This window comes from Festucalex cinctus, chromosome 13, assembly GCF_051991245.1.
Source record: "Festucalex cinctus isolate MCC-2025b chromosome 13, RoL_Fcin_1.0, whole genome shotgun sequence".
Classification (NCBI taxonomy): Eukaryota; Metazoa; Chordata; class Actinopteri; order Syngnathiformes; family Syngnathidae; genus Festucalex; species Festucalex cinctus.
The window spans coordinates 15718479-15737655 of NC_135423.1; the positions used below are offsets into that span (position 1 = coordinate 15718479).

A 19177-nucleotide genomic window follows, 5' to 3' on the forward strand; every position below is an offset into this window, starting at 1 on the left:
AACCCCTTAAGAAAATCTGTAGAGCTAAAGGTTTACAACTTTACCTGAATTCACCCATCTTATATTAGCAGTTTCAAATTTACTTTCAATCTGCTTTATTACCCATGCCAATGAGGTTATGGATCATCACCTTTTCTTTGTTAGCATATTACACAAAAAATGGTTAAACCACTTTCTACAGAACATTGTGCAGAGCTGCTTCAGGGTCAAGAAACAAACAAAACTACAGCCCACCAGAAAAAGTGCCATTCTTCCAAATATATGTTTTGACACAAACTGTTTTTCCCAGATTTCAAACCGTGCAGTTTTGTAAAACCTGTCTCAAGCCAGTGATCGCCATAGATCCCTGTAGCCTGCACACCTGATGAAGAAATGAATCAGACAGGCTCATGTATAATTCTACAACTTAACTCGATCATAAATCAGAGATGACTTTGGAAGGATCTATTTTTTCCACATTTCCCACTCTTCCACTGCTGCTTCTTGACACTAGAGGCTCTATATTTGTAGACAGCACAAGTCCATTTGAGTGTAAAAACTGACATATGTTGATTTTCGTGCTGGTGCTAGGCTCGTGCTCGTTAGCATGTTTCTCTGTTTGGCAGATGGCTTTGCACCATGCTGAGCGTTCCGGCAGACCAACAGCATTTTCTTTTACATGCCCCAGCACTAAACTGTATGGCCTACTGGATTCATGTCTAGGTTTTGGTGCAGGTGGTGCAGTGCAATTTGGGAGAATGTAGGATGTAGTTGCAGGCAGTCGATCCTTTACGCATTTCAATGTACTGCATGGACTTGGAGCAAATCAGTTCATGCTTCTGCCATGTTAAGTGTTGAACTTCTCGTGTTGCTGTGGAGCAAATCGGCTGTGTTCCCACCCTGAAGTGAATATTCGTGGTTCTGTTGAGTCCAAGCCACGGTTATGTAGACCAGCAAAGCTTTCTGACACCACTGCCAGGAAGACTGTTCGAGATGCACTGAATATCCCCGCAAGCAACTCAGCTGCAATATGGTGGTGGTGCTTAATCATGGCACACATCTTACATGGTACGTTGACCTATGAGGACAATTGTACTTTGAGTTTAGTGTAGTTTTTTTTTTTTCTTTTTTTTTTTTTTTTCTAGTTTAGACATCACCTACCCATTGCTATTGGAGACGAGCAACGCACAACAGTTCCTTGCTTAAATGTATTTTGCTCACCCCAACCTGCCACAGGACTCAAACAAAAGAGTGTTCTTCCGCCATGTCAAGAACTGTCGGTGTAGCCATGTACACAGCATTCAAAGGGAATGAGAAGTCACGTTAATTGGTGGATAAACAACTTGGCTGTGTTTGAGTCCGCAATGTCGCAGAACACCCTTTTAAAATGTGCTACACTGCTTGTACGGGTCTGCTAAAATACCAAAACTTAGTCTAGCCCTTCCCTGTGCAGATGTATACCATGCCTTGTGCCAGACTTGCACAGAGCACACAAATAGAGCCTTAAAAAATAAATAAATAAAAATGATGTGGAATTGTGCTTAGTCAAGCTCAAATGCTCAATGTTTTAATGCGATTACCTACTGAATTCTCACAAAAACAGGTAACTTCTGAATTTATGTAAATTAGAGATTGAAATGAACCCAATTGAGGTATGCTGAAACTGTGATTTGTTCATATTTGAAGCAATTCTTATCATAGGAAAGAATACATGGCCAAGTTATTCTCATCTCATACAAATGTAAAATATTAACTGATGTTGTCTCGCCCCCTTCACACAATTGTAGAATGAAGTTAACTAATGCAAAGCAAAATTACATTTTAGCTTATAGTTTTAAATACATTTGTAAGCTGCAGTGTGTTATAATGACTATAATGTGAAATTGATGAAGTTATGATAAGATGGGAAATTATTCAATATAACCTTTTTCTGTTTTGCTTATTCCTATTTATAAAGTTAAATGGGAGGTATTTTGACAATTTTCTTCACATTGTAAATGCTTAAGAAGTGGAGAGACAGAATGAGCAACATTTCCTGGTAATAGTAAGATGGTGCACATTTCTCTCACTGGCTTTGCACTTTGCCCTGCTTAGAAAAAATGAAGTTACCTGGGACGGTAAAGACAGTGTCATGGACATGGGGTCTGTTCAGTGAAGGTGAGCTATACATCTGAATAGATGCATGCATGCATGTATTACTGAATGAGGCAACAGGATCGTCAGCTAAAAAGACTGAAATAATTAAACCACTGATTTGACTGTTCAATCAACTACACGTTTTTGCCTTTTACAATTTCATTAAAACTGATATTTTATTTTTTACTTCCAGGACACCAACTGAGGCTTACAATCCACTACTGGCCTCCAGTTCAGATTTGATATCTACGATTAAAAAACAAAACAGAACAAAAAACATTGAGGAGGAGCAGGAAGCTGGCTTAACAGGTACAGTAATAAGCACCCTTATTTTTGTTCATTAGTGACAGTTATTTGCTCTTGTTACATGACTATATATAAGCATGAGTAGTTAAATTACAAAGACGGTTCTGTCTTGTGTGGTTTGTATATGTATACGTCTACCTATTCATCTTGAGCACACTAATGGGTAATCACAGGCTCTGTTTGTGTGGGCAGAGACATGTCAGTGGCGGCTCATGCCTGACATTGCACAAATGGACAAGGGAGAAGAGGGCAGAGTGGCTTTGGATCCACCCTTCCTGTCAGTAGCTTATGACCTGTCACTCATCAGTCAAGGGAGTGTCCGAGGTGTTTAGCCCCCCAGCGGTGACTGTTAAACCAGGGTTATCTCACTCCCTTCTAAACCTAAGAACCCTGAACCGTTCAACTCTCTTCTATCTGACCCATGAAACTTTGCTGCAATCTTGAACTCATGTAAGTCCTCATTCACCTTCAGCGTCCATCTCCTAGAGTTATAACATAATGAACATATAATGTATTGAAGTAAACTTTCATACATTTTCATGACAAACTTATTAGGTTCAGTGGAGCACATATAGTAATTGATCAGAACTTAGTTACTCCACGTAAGGACCTTGGCTTTACCAAAAACACACTTGCCCACATAGTTATGGTATAGCGTAAAAATAATGCCTTATAAATGTAGTGGAGCTATTTCTATACACTTTGAATCAACTGTTATCTTCTGTGTTGTCCTTTCATAAGTCCAAAACCTAAAAGTCCCCACCGCCTCCAATAAAGCATTGCTTAGTAAAGAACATTTATCCTTAATATATTAAGTCACCTCAATTTTCAGCTCATTATTCAAAACTGCAGCAATGTTACCATCAATGTATCGATGTTTTGGATACAAACATTTGGTCTGTGTTTTGGAGAAAAAAAAAAAAAGATAGCAACTGCAGTCAATAAGTACACACTAGATGAAGAATTCCACTTACCTTGGAGGCATTTAAATGTTTCCCTATTAGTGTTTATTACATTTGGAATGAGCTTCAGTCAATGAGCAGAAGTTATTATAAATACTCCCCAGGGAAGTTTTGCTGTAAACAAACAGCACATGCAGTGAAACACTTTCTGAATGTCAAATGAGCAGTAGCCTATATATATATATATATATATATATATATATATATATATACACACATATATATATATATATATATATATATATATATATATATATATATATATATATATATATATATATATATATATATATATATATATATATATATATATATATATATATATATATATATATATATATAATACACATATACACATATACCCACACACACACACACACTCACACACACACACATATATATATATATGAGTTATTCAACATGCAGTTCTGCACTCCAGTCAAGATCATGTTCAGTTTCCTTATATTCTATATCTATATTCGAAAAGTACATACAGCACATTAAGGCTCCAACACAGTTCAAACAATGAGTCTGATTTGTATGCTGACAGTAATAATAGATACAACTTTTTCGTAGTTGATAATTAGAAGACTCCTGTGACTTTAGGGAAATGCAGTATTATATAGATGCTGATAAGCCATTCCTTCCAACAGTTGAAACTTTTATAATGCATAATAATTACGTGTTCACCAGTGTCTCATCTCCTGTCTTTGATTTTGAAAGCGCGTGTGGCCATGAATAATTGAATGTGTTGGCATGGCATCCTGTGGGGAACTCTCTTATTTTTCACTGTCATTTTCCTGAGTTGTCAGGTGGTCCCACACGGTGATGTGATGGAGGGATTGTTAGCGGTAGTCTTTAGTCAATGTCAGCAATAAGGGGTTGTGGGACTGATGGGGAAACTTGCAGTGACTGAAAAATATATAGTAACAATGTTCGATTTTTAGTTTTGGTGCACTGTTTATATGCTGGAACAAATACTATTTGTTTTTTTTCTTAAATAGTGGCCTTATGTGTGCTAGTACACTGTGCCCTTATGAATCGGTTTACTTTGACATGGTACCCCCATGGGTTGCTGGATATAAGCTGCTCAACATAGCAAGTTTGAGAATTCAGGATTAGGAAAAAAGAAAAAAAGAAAAAAAAAAAAAAAAAAAAAACCTAAAACGTGGTCTGATGTCCTCTGAAACGAGTGTGCCATGCTAGAGGGGACAAAAAAGTTTGTAAGGAGTTCTATTAGAGTGAATTTGTTCCATGTGGGGGAAATACAACAAAGTAGTGTTGAGATGCATGAAGAAGAAAAAAAAAAAAAAAGGATCCACCATTTAGTGAATGACAGGTTATACTACAGGAATATAGAATATGTTTATTACATATTCTACATACATATTGAATTGATTATTTTACATTTGTTACATTATACATTATAGTGATTAAAATATATATCGTACATTTACAATTTCATTTTTTATAAACATTTGTAAAATTAAAAGTCCTTACCCTCAATCAAAACATTGTTTGCATTTGAGTAAAAATCAAAAACAGCCATGACCATTTTATGAGGAAATATGGTAATTCTCATTTATAGAGTTGTGTTCCAAATGTTAATATTCAATATTAGGTCATGCTGCTTTAGTTATATTCTAATAATGACTTGAAAGTACTAGTGTTGTTCTTGAATGCTCTGAACCAATGGCAGGACAACTTTTTCATGTTGAGGAAAAAAAAAAAACCTTAGGTATCGGTATGGTATCGATATCGGCCGATACTGCAAAGCTGGGTATCGGAATCTGTATCGGGGGCCAAAAAATGGTATCGGAACAACACTAGAAAGTACCAAGATTTGCCATGGTTCACTTGATGCATACTTGTTTAGACACTGGCTGCATATTTTCCACTCTAACCTGATAACTGACCAATACATTACTCACTTTGTACTGCTATACCAGTATATGATTCTGGCCACACCAGTGTCCAATTTGAAATGTTAAAAAGCCAGAAATGTTTAAATATATGCTGGGAAGTGTAATATGTGAAGAAAAACATTAAAAGGTACAAATCATAAAAAAACCAGCAGATACCACACCTAAAATTTGATTTATACAATATTTAACAATAATGCTGGCAAGAAAAACAATAATAAAAAATAAAACTATTGCATCACACGGTTTAAATCGGACAATGCAGCTGAGTCTGGCTGCAGTAAATTTGATATGAATCTAAGTTTGAATTTAATCAAACCAATCAAAGCTTTATCAATCGTTAATATGAGCAACTAAATATATAGAGATATAGAGCGAGACAGGGCTCAGTGAACGATCATTCATGGCTCGCCTTTTTTCTGGGTTTGGTCATGTGACGTTCGCAAGCTGAGCCCCTTAGGCAATGTGCCATCATTTTCAGTCGATAGCAAGTGTCAAAATGTCCGCCCCCTGAAACGGATAAAACGTGTGGATTTTACTGCTTAATTCATATTCCATAAGCACAATATTAATCGGAATTTGGTGTTTTTGGATTTGTCAGGCCGCATAAGGCATTATTGTAAAGAACATTTTTGACGTCCCCTTGAAGTCAGTGCTTCTCAATTATTTTTTGTTGCCTTTGCACACACTGCTGGCCAATCAGAGTAAGCCATCACACTCCGCTGCTGAAAGTCCAAACATTTCAACATCAGCCTCAAAGCCGCAGATGTCTTCTTCCTCTCCCACAATCCACAAATCAAAACCCCAGTGTGGTTCCCCACACATTTTGCACTTGCCATCATTTCCACATCGTCAAACTGAGATCCCAAACATTTCCCAAACTCCTCTTTCATCTTTTCCTGATCTTTCTACTCATGCCAGTGTCAGACCACCAATCCAAGATGTGCATTTCTCCCCCTTTCCACCATCCTTCTCTTGAAGGTCTACTTTCACCGTTTCACCATCAAGTTCAGCCTCACTGCCCAGAGACTGCCGATCGAACACACCTCTCCTATTAGAACGGTTACAATCATCCCAGTTACTCCCAGAACCAATCTCATCACTGAAGCTTTCAATTTCCCAATCACCACCTAACAATCTACAATCCCCAAACCAATCCCCACAACAGTCTCTCCTAGACGATAATTTACTCCAATCTTCTTTTTCAGCGCTATCGCGCAAGCACAAATCCACCTCCAGGTACCTTGAAACTGTCTCTAGCGCACCTATTTAGTTCCCATTTGATAAATGTGGCTCAAGCTCATCTTTAAAATATGATTATACAGTGATACATAGATTTAAGAAAGTTTGTCTGTTAGGGCAGGAGAAGTTATATTAATTTGAGGAAGAGCTTCCCAAGACCTGAAGACAACTGAGTGCTGCTGACCTGAATGTGTTGTTGCTTAACACTAATTACTTGCATTATTCATCAAAAGCTCAGGTTCCTCAGGCAGAGGTGTTAAAGGTGCAAATGCAATAAGGGAAAAAAATGCTTTCATTTATCCCTAATGACCCATAATGCTTCCTCAATGCTCAACTTTATTTATAGAGCACTTTAACAACCGCAGATGTAACAAAGTGTTGTACATGAAGTAAGATCAAACATTAAACACAAGCTACAAGAAATAAAATTCTTATAATATGACCATTATAATAATAATAATAATAATAATAATAATAATAATAATAATAATAATAATAATAATAATAATAATAACAAATAAAATACTTTTTTTTGTGCAATGTTAGTTTGTCTGTTGGGGTTAAGAGGGTGAAAAATCCAAATAAAGGAGACAACAATGCTGCTGTAAATAGGCTACTGATTCAAAGGTGTACACAAAAATAACCATCGGTATTGTACACCAAAAACAACAACAAAAAACTTTTGGCACGACGCAAAATGAACATACAACTGTAAACAATCACAGCAATGCACTCCATAGATGTGAATAAGCTATAATGTATGCAATAGCAAAAATACTGTAATATTCTATATTGTGTATATTGTATTTATTTATTGTTCAACTCTGTTTTTTATTTTCTTAATATTGCTCTGTTTGCTGTTGTTATGCTTTTTTTGTTGTTGTAATAATATCATTTGTAGCTCTAATTATACATGCCTCCCTTCCTTTATTTTAGTCAGCCTACAATTTCCTAAAATGTTTAACCTGGCACGCCACTGCTGTTCATCTAATCTTAACCAAACATATTTTCCTCATTTTAACCTTTTGTCTCAGGAGGGCACCTGTCAGGAAACACGAGGAAAACCCTTTCTTCCAGTTTTTAAATCTCACACATGCTCCAGGGGTTAATTAAAATCTGTTTATTTCATGGGAACACATGGGAGTGGGGAATGGAGTGAAAATGATTAATATTACCAATTTTGAGAATTAAAACATGAAATACACAAAGAAATTGAAGTTGTCCTTGTGACTGGGTTAAAGTCAACTTTTTAGGGATTAACTTTATTTAGCTTTTTATTTCTTTAACCTCCAGTGCTATTTCCGTATCCTCTGCTTAACCCATAATGTTTTCTTTCTTTTTACACTATCTTTGTGCACTTGAATGTCTAACTATATCTCACTGGAGCATGTGTCTGTTTATCACAGGTGATGGACCCCCATACTCATCGGTCTGGGCCACACCAGTTTTCTGATCTGGATTTGGGCAAATCAGATAGCAAAGTGTACATTGGCCATGTGAAGACACACCAAATTGCACAATCTTCACCAAACAGGTATGTTAAGAGGAAAAAAAATGAAGCAATAAGCACAACTCTTATGTAACATTTTTATTTTATTTTTTTTCACTTATGTTTGACGTCCAAAATATGCTGTTGGTGTTTTTGTGCTTCGAGAGATTAGATTTTGAAGATTGCCTCCCGTGTCCAACTTTTGCCTGAAGATGGTTTCCAATTTGCAAGCGTTTCTCATATCACAAAGGCCTCCTAATAGGATTTAGAACAAATATGTAAGAACGCAGAGCTTACAAGAGAGATGAAAATGAGTTTTAAACCCAGAGGAGTGCTGCTTGTGTGCTAGAAAATGAGAGAAGAGGGACAATGCTTCTGCATCCAAGGGGAGATTTCCCAAGATGTCTCTTTCATTTGGAGCGTATTTTTGCTTTTCTTCAACAGAGTTTTTGAACATATTCAAATTATGGTCGGATGCAAAAATGCATAGACCAACTTGTAACTTCTCACCCCTTTAAGCAGTGTTGTGCAGTTTACTGTATGTTTTTTTGTTTGTTTGTTTTTTTCCGGCATGTCCATTCATGCGTCTCATTTACCAAAACATGGGTCGCTTTTTTATGCACACACTAAGGTTCAATATTACGTATCCCAATCTGGTATGCCACAGCTACCGTTGTAAGGTAATTTAATCACATAGCTTTAGAAAAATTGTAGGCAATGAGTTTGGACATTTTTCTATATGTGACAGTGTCCTTCTCCTCCTGACATCTGTGGCAAACGGCAGTTTAACTAAATTGCAAACCCCAAGTCTATAGTTATGAGGTTACAGGTGTGTGAATGTGCATGTGCATATGCACACATCATCTTATTATGGTTTCTCTTTCGTGAGTTGTGTCACCCTGGCTACCCCAAAGAAAAAATTCTGGCTGCACCCCTTATGGAGCATTGCGTGCCTATGGTTTGGTCGGATTATTATTATTTTTTTTCAGTATAGAGAATTATTTTTGTTTGTTAGGTTTTTTGTTTGTTTGTTTTTTCCACGCTTTTCTGTGTTTTTATTGAGGAAAACGCTTACTGAATGTTTCAGTATTTTTTTTTTTTAAGAATTTTGATTTCCACTATTGGTGAGCCTGCCAGGTCTCTATCCCCCACAATTAGCATGGGCCCACTGTAATTTTTTACTGATGGAAACAGGCTTTCGAAAAAACAAACAAACAAAAATAAATAAATAAATAAATAAGTAAAAAAAAAAACATTTACAGGCATGGAAGTAGGCTTTTGCAAGTTGAACAAAAAAAATGGTGAAAAATAGGCTTCTTGCCCAGTATTTTTTTTAAATAATTATTTATAGATAACAATATTTTTGACTTTACTAAAAAAAAAAAAAAAATGCTAAAGTCTAAATTTTCCATATATGTGGATGTTTTGTTTTACTACTGCTCATAACCGCCTCATAATATTCAGATTAAATCAGACCAAGCATAAACATTTATTGAGCCACATGATGCTCATTATGGTTTATTCGCCTGCTCGAGGCTGTGATATTACCAGCATTTCTTAAATGTGCATACTGTTGCAATTCAATCTTTTTATTTATTTATCAATTTCCTACTTTGCTTCCATAGCAAATGTCCTTGGGCGAAAATGTTCCCATCAACATTCTGGTCCATCAAGCTTTTACTGTAAGTGTGTCCGTGTCAAGCCTGTGAGGTTGACAGTGAGTTATTCCACAGCTATCCTCACAACAGGCACTCAGCACCTCGTCAAATACAGCACTGTCTATGCCACAATCGTTAACACTCCAACTTTAATGAGAGGGAGATGGCTCGAGATGGTTGGGTGGGGGGGGGGGTTTGTGAGGGAGCAGGAGGTTGAACAGGGGATCACCTTGACAACACTCCACACTCATTTAAACCCTTCTATCCTTCCATCTGGCCCCTCGCTCATTTTTTTTTTTTTTTTTTTTCACGGCAAGGCGGTGATCCAACAGGTTTTATATGCTCCACCAAGCAGTCAGTCAGAAAATGAGGTTGTTAGTGTGCACTTTGTCAGCCATACATTCGCACAGACACAAAACACTTCAATATCACTGATTTTAACTTGCAATGTATTTGAACAAATTATTCAATCACTTAAGTAGAATATAAACATGATGTGCAACACATGGGTGACATTCTTGCCATGCCACAAATGAACACCATAATTAACTAATTAATATTTTAGGCCACTTTTGGACCAGTGATAAAGAAAACATGTTAAGTTAGATTAAAAATGCTATAAACAACTTTTGCCAATTTAGTCCGAATCACACAATGTAGTCATACTAAATGTGACAATGTCTATCGAAAATGTTCAGCATATTAAAATGATATTATTGTGGAACTGTGTCAAAATGGAACTTTCTATCCTCAACTCTTCTCTGTTCTCAACCCTCAGGATTATCCTCCTCTCTCTATTCAATTCAGACAACTGTATATAAATAAGCCTTTGTTCTTTGTAGTTTTCTTTTGAAAATCACGGTTATTCCCACTTTGAAAATTTACGTTCATGTTCCTAAACAGACAGGGATGTGTGGAAATGCATACTAATGACGTACAGCTCGGCTCAACTAGGCTACTATGAATTCTGCCAAGAGGGGGTAGCATAGAGCACTTTTTCCCCCACCACTGTTGGCTTTTCATGAGTCCTGGGAGGCTCTCAGATTACTGGAACCTATTTAAGAAGCAGGTGGGACCAATAACACTTGGCAAGACAAATGTAAACATGAAGCACACAAGTGAATTTAACTTCTCTCTCGCTTTGGTAATAAGAACTTTTAATGGAAGCCTTTTGGAATGATAAGATTTGTATCTGGATTTACACTCTAAATGTGTCACTGGGCTAAATTAGTGGCCAATATCTAGCTCGCCATGTCTGCTTTGCAACTGATTGAATCTATCTGTATGTGCCAGTGCATTTCCCCTCACTGTGCAGGTGGCGCTGAAGCACTAAGTGGAGGTTCTGTGCCAGTTGACAGGCAGAAGCAGGCTCTGGAGGGGATAAAAAGCAGGAAGAATAAACACTGAGCTGAATCGGCACACACACCGCCACACCATTTCTTGAGGGGCCGTTGTTTCATTTACATTGAACAGCTGAGAACGTCGTAAGATCTGATGGAATTGGAGGGATGACAATGATACTGTTAGTGTGACCAATTCTCCAACTCAAGCTTTCTTTCTTTGAAGTCCCTTCCTAATTCACCCCATCCTTTCACACATACTAACTTAACTTAACGGTAACTCCCTCGATATAATCATACATTAGGAAGTACATGAGCTTCGTAGCTCTGCCATCCATGTTGTAGACTACAGGAGCATGTTTGTCGTCTACATTGCAGTCTCATTGTGTACTTTTAGGCACATGTACACAGGTATACGCCCAAGTTGCATGGGCCGATATTGGATTTTGATGGTATTAAATTTATAGCTCTAAAATGTTCTTTGTTTGAAATATTTAGGAAAATAAAAACAGCTCTTTTTTTTCATTCAACGCAATTTTATTTTTAAACAAAATATAGAATATTTAGTACATTAAGAAACATGTAGCGGCACGGTGGATGAGTCCAGGCTCCGGCCTTCCTGGGTGGAGTTTGCATGTTCTCCCTGTGCCTGCGTGGGTCTTCTCTGGGTACTCCGATCTCCTCCCACATTCCAAAGACGTGCATGGCAGGTTAATTGGGCGCTCCGAATTGTCCTTAGGTGTGCTTGTGTGTGTGGATGGTTGTTTGTCTCTGTGTGCCCTGTGATTGGCTGGCAACCAGTCCAGGGTGTACCCCGCCTACTGCCCAGAGCCAGCTGAGATAGGCGCCAGCACCCCCCACGACCCTTGTGAGGAATAAGCGGTCAAGAAAATGGATGGATGAAGAAACATGTACCATACTAAGTTTAAATACATGAATGTTGACACTTGACACTCTTCTTCTGTTTTAATTCTTCTTAGCAAGTCACACTGGTGCACTATTAGAACCGACTCCAGTTACTCATGTTGGCTGGCACCTACAGATACTTTTTTTTTTCTTTTTTTTTCCTCTGCACTGGTCTAACCCCGGGCATAGTTTTCCATAACTTTTGTTCACATGTAAAGTTCACATGCATAGAAAAGCTCATGTGGACTTCGACTTATTAGCGAAGCGACAAACCAAATCTTCGCTTACTGTTGCTGTCTTTCAAACACAGAAATTTAAAGGTTGTGTAGCAGGTTAAACTGATTAAAGATTGAGATGGAAATGTGTTGACTGCTACCAGTAGTGTCAGGTAAAGTTTGTTTATATAGCCCTTAATCACAAAAGCGTCTCAAAGGGCTTCACATGCCCACAGTTGACAAATATTAACGACATCCCCTGATCCAACCACAAGAGGATAGAAGCTGGATAGAAGCAAAATACTTTGAGAAGTTTGACGAACGAGGAAAATAATAGCGACGGAAGAATAGAAGAGACAATTGTGGTGTAAGAAAATCTAGAAAGCTTATGACAGGGTACCGCTAGAGGTACTGCATGACAAAGTCTGGAGTGGTAGAGATGTTCGAATATGTGTCCCTCTCATGGGAAAGTAACTGCCACTTTGTTGGCAAAATGGCCACGACAAAAGCATTTTCTTTGCTGTGACATTTTTGTTGCACTTTTGTTTTCAGTCTTGTTCCTGTTTTTCCTCACCATGATTAGCGCGTAATCCATTACATCGTCACCCTCACCCATCTCCACACTTCTTTGCCATTACAGAAGTCAAGTTTGGGAGAGGGAGGGGGTAACCCCGCTTTGTTGTGCTTCATCAATCTCGCTCTTGGTCTGCGCTGTTGATTGTGTAATGGATCATTAGCCACTTGAAGGACTTTTGCTTTGACAGCTTGCTGTTGGCAAGGAGGCCTTAATGTGCTGCTTTATGTATTTGTGTTTGTGTGTGTGTGGCAGCTGTTGCTGTTTTGTGTGTATGCATGTAGCAGGCATAATCGGCGCTGGAGGCCTTAAACTGAGCAGAGTACTGTGAATATCACACTGAGACGTGTAATACCAGATTAACACATACCACACTGAGGGCTTCCTAAATAGCTCCTGACATCTTTCAAACGCACACATCCACACACACTCAAAAAATGATAATACTTCAGTATCACTGTACAGATCTTATCTGTGTTGTTCCTGTTTTTCAGTATTTTTGGTTTGGGGGCTTAAAACAGGAACTAAGCCTCTAATGTTATGTAACAAATTAGGCTCTTTAAAGTACCAAGTCATACAGTTGAACACTTTTCCTGGAAAAAATATGTCATAAACAACCATCAAATTACAATTATTTAGCATATTTTACTTTAGGTTTTTAATGACCAGAACCTAAACCTGTTGATTGCTTTTGAAGAATGCTTAATGCTGTTATACTTGAAAAATTTGTGTACAGATAAATGGTTTTATTATGATGACAGTTCGACCAACAAACACGTTAACTTTATGCCAAGGGAAACTAGTTTTGAAATCTGAACATTATTAGCTTGCCTTGAATGAATTGTATTCAACCTTAGACGTTCCAATATAATGTGCTCGTTTGATTGTGCTGGGTCAATACTACAGCATCCATCCATGTTCAGCTTGTTTCAAAATTCTGTGATGATACTGGTGTGTAATGTTGCATGATGTCACTGCAGGAATGAGAGGTAGATGGAAGAGTTGCAATAATTAGGAGGGAGCGAGCGTTCAGGGACCGCAAAGATTTTCTGGCCCATGATGATGACTGGCTAATAAGCCTATTTAGATTCTCTGGAGCCAGGCTATTGGATCTACGTGCTGAACTGAGTCCAGCATCAGAGAGGTCCACCCGTAGGCCCTGTGCCATCCCTGAGCTGAGCGTGGGTGTGCCCCTGCCTCCACCAGGAGCAGGAATGTCAATGGGCTCCAATGATTTTATATATATATATATATATTAGTGCTGTCAAACGATTATTATTTTTTAATCTGATTAATCACACTTTAATTTTGATTAATCACTGTTAATCAGCTAAATGACTTGCGTATTCGCGTAATATAAAATAAATCCAAAATACCTTAATATTTTGACATTAACGCATTTTATTATCTGAATGTCATTTGCAAACATTGATTAAATGCATGTACGCAATTGCATGCATGCGTGTATTGCTCAAAACGTAACAGCATCATATCAATTGGCTGCAATTCAGCAATTATTCATTAAACGCAAATTACTTTTGTTTTATCTAAAGTCCCGTCGGGGTGTTTTTTTAAAGTGAAATTTATCACCGAGCACACCAACTGGAGTCACCCCGCTCATTTTGGAACAACAGGCGTAGGAAATGCCGTGCAATGACCTCACCACTGACCTGCGCAGCCTTCAATGTAACCATCCGCGGTTACGTTCTCGGTCAAAAAAAATGTGGAAAAGTGCGATTAATATGCGTTAATATATATATATATAATATATATATATATATATATATTCTTTTTTTTTTTTTTTTTCCGGGCTACTTACTAAACTAATCAAGGTAGGAGTTCCCGCTGGTGTGCATGGTTTGGTGGATTTGGTTATTTTTTGTCAAACACCATTTTCGGCTTTTTTTGAGTACGTACAACTTTCAGTGAGAATCATGCGCACTTGGTATCCAGGTTTTTACCTATGCAGCATTTCTCATATTAAATATGAAAAATTAATATATTTAGATGAACCATTAACCAAGTTGAGGGTATGCACATACTGCAGGTCAATTCATATTCTTTTCAAAGGCCTCTTTCCTATGTGACTATAAATTGCATATATATTCTATGTGACAGCAGTCTGGACGCTCAAGTTGCGCTCTTCTGACCTATAAGTTATCAAATGGTAGATGATGGAGCAGAAAACGATGATCATGATGATGATGATGATGACGATCCGAAATTATATGGTGAAGAAAATGGTGGCTCGGTTGCACAAAATCCTTGAAATTGCAGCAAATGCATTAGGACTGAGACTACATGAGAGACATTTAATTCCCTAAATATACTGTGCCCCATGATTTGTTTTCACAATTTTCTTTCTGTAATGTGACTGACTCCATAAAAGAACTGGGCATCATGTCCTGCAGTGTTAACATAGCTTAAGGTTTAACATTGAACGTGTGTGTGTTGAAGGACATAGTCTATAGACTTTTGGCTTTGAAGAGGGTTACTCGGCAATTCTGTTATCATTGTGTTCGTAATAAGGTTAGCGTGGTACTGTATCGGGTCACATTGCTCGTCCACGCAAACATTCTCTCAAAGTGACACACACACAAGCACACGCACACTTCCCAGCACCGAGGTTACCTTTGCAGGTGATAAATTAGTTTAGAGGATAGAAAAAAGTGCCCGTGCCAATGGCAGCTGCTACCCCCTCTGTGTAGGTACTTGCAAGAGTGCAGAAAGATAAACACCAGGCACTGAAACCAGTTTGTCATCTCGGTAGCAAATTATTCATGCACTCTCTTCTCTCTCCTCCTCTCTTTTTTGATCTTGCTTGGTGTGTGCGTGTGCGTGTCTGTGTGTGCCTCTTTGCTGCTATTTAGCATTAGTCCTACAAGTCATTGCGTGAAAGGATCTTGGCTATCCGTGTCCTCGGCTGAGTTCACCAGCACCACCTCATCTCTCGTCGATGTGCATTTGAGGATCACACAATAACAAACCAATTGGCAGGTTGGTAAATCATGCCTGCATTTACATCCACATTTACTTTCACAGCCAAAAGTGGATTGATTTGAAAGATATGATGAAATTCCTCCCTGAAAGAAATGTGGGTAGGCTACCATTGCCAGTTTTAATCACTTACAGGCAGTGGAAGTCCTGTAAATCAGCTGCAATCACCACAAATCTGTGAAAAAGCAGCTCCAGACAGACAATAGGGGAGAGACAGAAAAGGAAGATATTCGTCAGCGTCTACTTACAAAGAAAAGTCAAAAATGAGAATATTGAACTGCTATCTCCATTTTACAACACCACTTGTTTGCATTCTTGTCCATTTGCATTCACACAGTCTCCAGCATGTGTGTAATTTCATTCAATGTGCACTACCAGTCAAAAATTTGGACACAATTTCTCATGGTATTGAATCTGTTTGAACGTGTGACTAATCCTGCATGTCCAGAAGAAACCAAGAGTGTAAAGGAAATGTTCCTTTTTGGGATGACTTCTCATAACAAATAAGCTAATTGCTAAGTGGCAGTCTGGTGTGCACTTTTTAGAATAGTCAAATACCCAAAAGCCTTTTAGACAGTTTGCCTAGGCCTAGTCCTTAGGCAATGTCACATTTGACTGGTGATTACTCCGGGGTGTAGTCTGTTTCTCACTCAAAGTCAGCTGGTATACTGTAGACTTCTCCTTTCCAGCTTTTCCTATTTTGGTTGAAGTTTTCTGGACTGTTGCCCTCCATGACCACAAACCTCCCTATTTATCCGTGCTTGGGGGCTGCACTGAGCTGGGCTGACTTGCCCTCGAACTCTCTAAAAGCCTAAGCAGGATGAAAATGGATGGATACATGAAAACATGTACTATCCAGTGCTCAACATGAAATATTGATCGTGAAAGGGAACTCGAGGTTTTGTTACGGGCCATTCTCCGCCATTTTCTATACCGTCTGGGTCTGGGTCATGGACAGGGGCTAGAAAGGCAGATGACTGGACTGGTTGCCAATCAGTTGCAAGTTGACGGTGAAGAGGGCATTGAGTGGAAATGGATCTCACACCATCTACTGAAAATCAGATGTGTCAAGCGGTACACTCAAGTAGCTTTATCATTGCATACTAATACAAAAAAATAAATGATGCTGATAATAATGCTTTCCAGAGGTGTGCTTTTCCATCACTGACAAACTTGGACAAACTGACAGATTAATCACCGACGCAAGCGGGTTTTCGTCCATCACCAGAATCGTTACTAACTGGATCACTACCGATGCGCCTTCTCCAAAAAGCAAACATCTGAAGATACATAACGTGCATGCCTCTAGAAATATGCTTTCAACATCACCACTGTATAAGAAAAGTCTAAATTTAGTTGCCAGGTTGGATGCACACTTGCCATCTATTCATATTCTATGGTCTGTTTTAGAACCAATGCCTCATTACCAGAGGTAGAGATTTTTTTTGTTGTTGTTGTCAGCCTCAACTTCAAATGAATGTCACCAAGGAAGCTGCAAATAGTAAAATAACATAATGAGATATGTTGTCTCCCTGCCCTGCCACATTCTTGAATACAACGGAACAATCAGACAGACCTGACCGTGAAAAAAACAAACAAAAACAAAACAACAAAAAAAACAGTAAAATGGCAATATGACCCCCAGAGTAAGTTGACCACATCTGTAGCGATGGAGAGAGGAAAATTCCGGAAAAGGTGACAAGAGGGTGTAAATGCCCTTTTATTTACAGCCACAGCATCAGTTGAGAATGGAATCCAGTTCTATAAAAGTGTTATTTTCCGCTCTGCCTTCCCTTTCCATGTACACATTTCTGGCTATACACAGCAATCCGTTTCCTCAGCATTTCCTGCGCTGATTAGCAACTACCTAATTACATTTCTTCCTTCCTCCTTAGTCCTGCTTTTTTTTTTTTTTGCTCACTCCTGGTCTCCCCTGTGTTCCCTGCTCGTTTCTCATTTAATCCCTCCATGTCCACCCCAGTTTCACTGCACGTCCCGATGCCCTGGGTAAGCAACCCTGGACCGACTGACAAATCAATACATCACTGTAATCGATTCTGTCGGGTGCTCGAGGTGTTTAATGAAAGCCCCACCCTCCTCCTCTTTCTCCCTTTTGCACTTGGGCTTTAGCAAAGTCCAGTTTAATGCTAATGGAGCAAAATCATCCATGTGCAACAAAGCGCTACCTTTAAATTGGGGAGAGGGCGAGGGAGAGATGGCTGGCTAGTGAGGTAAATGTGATGGGTTAGAGGGCTTCTGAGGGGTCGCAGGTTGAAGTGTTTAGGGTTAATCAGCTCAGTTCCCATGGTGATGGATCGCTCCAGCGGATTCATTTGAAACGGTAAACTTTCGGCGTAAAATGTGTAACCTTGGGAGAAAAGCCCATCGTGCCAGGTGCGACTTAAAAGTGTGTTTTTGTACGTTTGCACTCACAGCTTCTCTTTGACAACATCGGTCTAGTCCTGCTGCTTGCAGTTTGATCAATTGCAGTATGTTCCAGCTTTGACCTACTCCCGCTGTGGAAAAGAGGGATGCAGATGGCAGGAAGGACATCAAGGGGAAGTGAACCGTGAGTGAAAGATGAATGTTTAGAAGAGACAATGATGGACAACAAAAATCATCTGCAAGTTGAGAAAAGAGCAGTTGGCTTCTCAGCAGAATGAACCTTACTCGATTTTCATCCATTCATCTGCATCTGGGTCGCATGGGGAGCAGGCTGTCCAGGGAGAACGTAATGGAGAAGCTGCAGCAAAAAAAATAAAATAAAATAATTATATGACCCCAAAACACTCCAATAGGCTATCATGTAAAACACAGATTACATCATTACCCTCAAAATAAATAAATAAATGGTTTACAACTGTTCAGATTGTTGTGAAGTAAATGCAAGATATTTAAAACATATATACTGTAAGCATAAAGGGAACGCAAAATGTTCCGAACGGTGAATCATTACTACCAGCAGCCTGTAAGACACTAATGAATAACACGGGAATATTTGAGCTCACCCCTTCCTCCCCTTCACTCTTCACACTCTGCGCTCTCTTTTCACAAGATTCGCTTCGTCCACTTTAATGAGAAACACCTGTTAGAGCTCCTCATTAGGCATCCCTTGTCAAGGCCCCTTTAGATTTGTGCTGCCTCTCACCTGCATGGAGTCTGTGTGTGTGTGTGTCTGCATCTTGGGTTCAGTAATGAACATATGAGGAAAGCATTTTGCAAATTTAGGTGACTGTGGATACTGTAAAATGTTTGGAATACATTGGTCTACTCGAGATCATTGTTGCTATCCATCTACTGTAGTACTGTATGTGTCCTACATATCCTCTGTAGGATTGCAAAGGAACAGGATGTGAGCTGAAGTAGAGTCCAACATCACCAGTAATTTGGAGTCATATGGCATTTAAAACTAAAAATGTTATAGCTAAAGACGACTGGGTTAATCGTTTTT

General features: G+C 38.7%; 1 long non-coding RNA gene across 2 annotated transcripts in view; it reads left to right on the plus strand.

The window, feature by feature from the left end:
* Positions 1 to 974: 974 nt before the first annotated feature.
* Positions 975 to 19177, plus strand: part of LOC144032948 (uncharacterized) — a 38360-nt gene continuing 20157 nt past the window's right edge. Inside the window, exons 1-2 of one of the 2 annotated variants that reach the window (XR_013287833.1) lie at positions 975 to 2424; positions 7954 to 8081. This is a non-coding gene — a long non-coding RNA (uncharacterized LOC144032948). Of the gene's footprint in view, positions 2425 to 2791; positions 2872 to 7953; positions 8082 to 19177 lie in introns of those variants that run through there. The other variant, XR_013287834.1, reaches the window with a different exon arrangement.